Here is a 6,000-nt window from a genome sequence, read left to right on the forward strand (position 1 = left end):
GCTTCTGATAGGCTAATAATTTGAGTCAATTGGAGGTGTACCTGTGGATTAGAGGCCGACCATTTCATCGGCATGGCCGATTAATTAGGGCCGATTTCAAGTTTTCATAACAATCGGTAATCTGCATTTTTGGACACCGATTATGGCCAATTACATTGCATTCCACGAGGAAACTGCGTGGCAGGCCGAACACCTGTTACGAGAGTGCAGCAAGGAGCCAAGGTAAGTTGCTAGCTAGTATTAAACTTGTCTTATAAAAAACAATCAATCTTCACATAATCACTAGTTAACTACACATGGTTGATGATATTACTAGTTTAACTAGCTTGTCCTGAGTTGCATATAATCAATGCGGTGCCTGTTAATTTATCATCGAATCACAGCCTACTTCGCCAAACGGGGGATGATTTAACAAATGCGCATTCGCGAAAAAAGCACAATCGTTGCTCGAATGTACCTAACCATAAACATCAATGCCTTTCTTAAAATCAATACACAGAAGTATATATTTTTAAACCTGCATATTTAGTTAAAAGAAATTAATGTTAGCAGGCAATATTAAATAGGGAAATTGTGTCACTTCTCGTGCGTTCATTGCACGCAGAGTCTGGGTATATGCAACAGTTTGGGCTGCCTGGCTCGTAGCAAACTAATTTGCCAGAATTTTACATAATTATTACATAACATTGAAGGTTTTGCAATGTAACAGCAATATTTAGACTTAGTGTTACGGTTTTTTCTAGGTGTGAAGGAGAGTCGGACCAAAATGCAGCGTGTAGATTGCGATCCATAATTTAATAAACAAACGTAACACGAATCTAAATACAAACACTACAAAAACAATAAACGTAATGAAAACCGAAACAGCCTATACTTGTGTAACCTAACACATAGACAGGAACAAGGACACTAAGGACAATCACCCACGACAAACTCAAAGAATATGGCTGCCTAAATATGGTTCCCAATCAGAGACAACGATAAACACCTGCCTCTGATTGAGAACCACTCCAGACAGCCATAGACTTTGCTAGATAGCTACAATCCCAATACATACACACCAAAACCCCAAGACAAAACACACCACAATACAAAAACCCCATGCCACACCCTGGCCTGACCCAATACATGAAGAAAAACACAAAATACTTAGACCAGGGCGTGACACTTAGGGTTGCCACCCGTTAGATAAAATACGGAACAGTTCCATATTTCACTGAAAGAATAAACGTTTTGTTTTCGAAATGACCCTGTTTCTGTAAGGACGAGACCCTCTTAGCAATGCTTGATTCACAGCGCTGTTTATGACTTCAAGCCTATCAACTCCTGAGATTAGGCTCGCAATACTAAAGTGCCTATTAGAACATCAAATAGTCTAAGGTATATGAAATACAAATGGTATAGAGAGAAATAGTCAACTCTTCATAATTTCTATAATAACTAGAACCTAAACTTCTTAACTGTGAATATTGAAGAACTGGGAATATTGAACCACCAGCTTTCATATGTTCTCATGTTCTGAGCAAGGAACTTAAACGTTTGCTTTTTTACATGGCACATATTGCACTTTTACTTTCTTCTCCAACACTGTTTTTGCATTAATTAAACCAGATTGAGCATGTTTCATTATTTATTTGAGACTAAATAGATTATATTTCTGTATTATATTAAGTTACAATAAAAGTGCTCATTCAGTATTGTTGTAATTGTCATTATTACAAAAATATATAAAAATCAGCCGATTAATCGGTAGCCGCTTTTTTTTGGTCCTCCAATAATCGGCATCGGCATTGAAAAATCATAATCGGTCGTCCTCTACTGTGGATGTATTTCAAGGCCTACCTTCAAACTCAATGCCCCTTTGCTTGACATCATGGGAAAATCAAAAGAAATCAGCCAAAAATTGTAGACCTCCACAAGTCTTGTTCATCTTTGGGAGCAATCTCCAAATGCCTGAAGGTACCACGTTCAACTGTGCAAACAATAGTACGCAAGTATAAACACCATGGGACCACCCGCCGTCATACCGCTCAGGAAGGAGTCCCGTTCTGTCTCCTAGAAATGAACGTAATCAATTCCAAAACAACAGCAAAGAATCTTGTGAAGATGCTGGAGGAAACAGGTACAAAAGTATCTATATCCACAGTAAAACGAGTCCTATATCAACATAACCTAAAAGGCCGCTCAGCAAGGAAGAAGCCACTGATCCAAAAAAGCCATAAAAAAAAGCCAGACTACGGTTTGCAACTGCACATGGGGACAAAGATTGTACTTTTTGGAGAAATGTCCTCTGGTCTGATGAAACAAAAATAGAACTGTTTGGCCATAATGACCATCGTTATGTTTGGAGGAAAAAGGGGGAGGCTTGCAAGCTGAAGAACACTATCCCAACTGTGAAGCACGGGGGTGGCAGTATCATGTTGTGGGGGTGCTTTGCTGCAGAAGGGATTGGTGCACTTCACAAAATAGATGGCATTATGAGGAAAGGAAAATTATGTGGATATATTGAAGCAACATCTCAAGGCATCAGTCAGGAAGTTAAAGCTTGGTCCCAAATGTGTCTTCCAAATGGACAATGACCCCAAGCAATCTTCCAAAGTTGTGACACAATGGCTTAAGGCCAACAAAGTCATGGTATTTGAGTGGCCATCACAAAGCCCTGACCTCAATCCCATAGAAAATTTGTGGGCAGAACTGAAAAAGCGTGTGTGAGCAAGGAGGCCTACAAACCTGACTCAGTTAAACCAGCTCTGTCAGGAGGAATGGGCCAAAATTCACCCAACTTATTGTGGGAAGCTTGTGGAAGGCTACCCAAAACATTTTAAAGTTAAACAATTTAAAGGCAATGCTACCAACTACTAATTGAGTGTATGTAAACTTCTGACCCATGGGAATGTGATAATGAAATAAAAGCTGAAATAAATCATTCTCTCTACTATTATTCTGCCATTTCACATTCTTAAAATAAAGTGGTGATCCTAACTGACCTAAGACAGTTGATTTGTATTCGGATTAAATGTCAGGAATTGTGAAAAACTGAGTTTAAATGTATTTGGCTCACGTGTATGTATACTTCCGACTTCAACTGTACACAGGTTAATTGAGGTAGATACATGTACAGTGCATTTGAAAGGTATTCAGACCCCTTTCCTTTTCCCTCATTTTGTTACATTACAGTCTTATTCTAAAATTGATTAAATTGTTTCCTCATCAAGCTGCACACAAAAAAAACAGAAATGCCTTATTTACATAAGTATTCAGACCCTTTGCTATGAGACTTGAAATTGAGCTCAGGTGCATCCTGTTTCCAATCATCCATGAGATGTTTCTACAACTTGGAGTCTACCAAGGCACACACCTGTCTATAGAAGGTCCCACAGTTGCAGAGCATGTCAGAGCAAAAAACAAGCCATGAGGCTGAAGGAATTGTCTGGTGAAGCTCCGAGACACAGATCTGGGGAAGGGTAACAAAACATGTCTGCAGCATTGAAGGTCCCCAAGAACACAGTGGCCTCCATCATTCTTAAATGGAAGAAGTTTGGAATCTTCCTAGAGCTGGCCGTCCAGCAAAACTGAGCAATCAGGGTAGAAGAGCCTTGGTCAGGGAGGTGACCAAGAACCTGATGGTCACTCTGTGGAGATGGGAGAACCTTCCAGAAGGACAACCATCTCTGCAGCACTCCACCAATCAGGCCTTTATGGTAGAGTTATTTATTTGTTATTTTACCAGGTAAGTTGACTGAGAACACATTATCATTTGGAGCAACAACCTGGTGAATAGTTACAGGGGAAAGGAATGAATGAGCCAATTGTAAACTGGGGATTATTAGGTGACCGTGATGGTTTGAGGGCCAGATTGGGAATTTAGCCAGGACACCAGGGTTAACACCCCTACTCTTACAATAAGTGCCATGAGATCTTTAAATGACCTCAGAAAGTCAGGACACCCATTTACATCCCGTCCGAAAGACAGCACCCTACAAAGGAATTGGGATATTTTTTTTAGACCAGAGGAAAGAGTGCCTCCTACTGGCCCTCCAACACCACTTCCAGCAGCATCTGGTCTCCCATCCAGGGATTGACCAGGACCAACCATGCTTAGCTTCAGAAGCAAGCCAGCAGTGGTATGCAGGGTGGTATGCTGCTGGCAAGATGGAAGCCACTCCTTAGTAAAAGGCACATTATACACTAATAGTTAGTGTTATTTTAATGTAATAGATGTATCAAGTAGAGGTCGACCGATTTATGATTTTTCAACGCCGATACCGATTATTTGAGGACAAAAGAAAACAGCCGATACCGATTAATCGGCCAATTTTTTTTTACATGTGTGTGTGTGTATACACATATATAAAAATACACACATATATATATATATATACACACACATATATACAGTGGGGAGAACAATTATTTGATACACTGCCGATTTTGCAGGTTTTCCTACTTACAAATCATGTAGAAGTCTGTAATTTTTATCATACGTACACTTCAACTGTGAGAGACAGAATCTAAAACAAGAATCCAGAAAATCACATTGTATGATTTTTAAGTAATTAATTAGCATTTTATTGCATGACATAAGTATTTGATACATCAGAAAAGCATAACTTAATATTTGGTACAGAAACCTTTGTTTGCAATTACAGAGATCATACATTTCCTGTAGTTCTTGACCAGGTTTGCACACACTGCAGCAGGGATTTTGGCCCACTCCTCCATACAGACCTTCTCCAGATCCTTCAGGTTTTGGGGTTGTCGCTGGGCAATACGGACTTTCAGCTCCCTCCAAAGATTTTCTATTGAGGTCAGGTCTGGAGACTGTCTAGGCCACTCCAGGACCTTGAGATGCTTCTTATGGAGGCACTCCTTAGTTGCCCTGGCTGTGTGTTTCGGGTCGTTGTCATGCTGGAAGACCCAGTCACGACCCATCTTCAATGCTCTTATTGAGGGAAGGAGGTTGTTGGCAAAGATCTCGCAATACATGGCCCCATCCATCCTCCCCTCAATACGGTGCAGTCGTCCTGTCCCCTTTGCAGAAAAGCATCCCCAAAGAATGATGTTTCCACCTCCATGCTTCACGGTTGGTATGGTGTTCTTAGGGTTGCACTCATCCTTCTTCTTCCTCCAAACACGGCGAGTGGAGTTTAGACCAAAAAGCTCTATTTTTGTCTCATCAGACCACATGACCTTCTCCCATTCCTCCTCTGGATCATCCAGATGGTCATTGGCAAACTTCAGATGGGCCTGGACATGCGCTGGCTTGAACAGGGGGACCTTGCGTGCGCTGCAGGATTTTAATCCATGACGGCGTAGTGTGTTACTAATGGTTTTCTTTGAGACTGTGGTCCCAGCTCTCTTCAGGTCATTGACCAGGTCCTGCCGTGTAGTTCTGGGCTGATCCCTCACCTTCCTCATGATCATTGATGCCCCACGAGGTGAGATCTTGCATGGAGCCCCAGACCGAGGGTGATTGACCATCATCTTGAACTTCTTCCATTTTCTAATAATTGCACCAACAGTTGTTGCCTTCTCACCAAGCTGCTTGCCTATTGTCCTGTAGCCCATCCCAGCCTTGTGCAGGTCTACAATTTTATCCCTGATGTCCTTACACAGCTCTCTGGTCTTGGCAATTGTGGAGAGATTGGAGTCTGTTTCATTGAGTGTGTGGACAGGTGAATTTTATACAGGTAACGAGTTCAAACAGGTGCAGTTAATACAGGTAATGAGTGGAGAACAGGAGGGCTTCTTAAAGAAAAACTAACAGGTCTGTGAGAGCCAGAATTCTTACTGGTTGGTAGGTGATCAAATACTTACAGTGGGGCAAAAAATGATTTAGTCAGCCACCAATTGTGCAGGTTCCCCCACTTAAAAAGATGAGAGAGGCCTGTAATTTTCATCATAGGTACACTTCAACTATGACAGACAAAATGAGAAAAAAAATCCAGAAAATCACATTGTAGGATTTTTAATGAATTTATTTGCAAATTATGGTGGAAA

The sequence above is a fragment of the Oncorhynchus tshawytscha genome, linkage group LG07 (genome assembly GCF_018296145.1).
Source record: "Oncorhynchus tshawytscha isolate Ot180627B linkage group LG07, Otsh_v2.0, whole genome shotgun sequence".
NCBI lineage: Eukaryota > Metazoa > Chordata > Actinopteri > Salmoniformes > Salmonidae > Oncorhynchus > Oncorhynchus tshawytscha.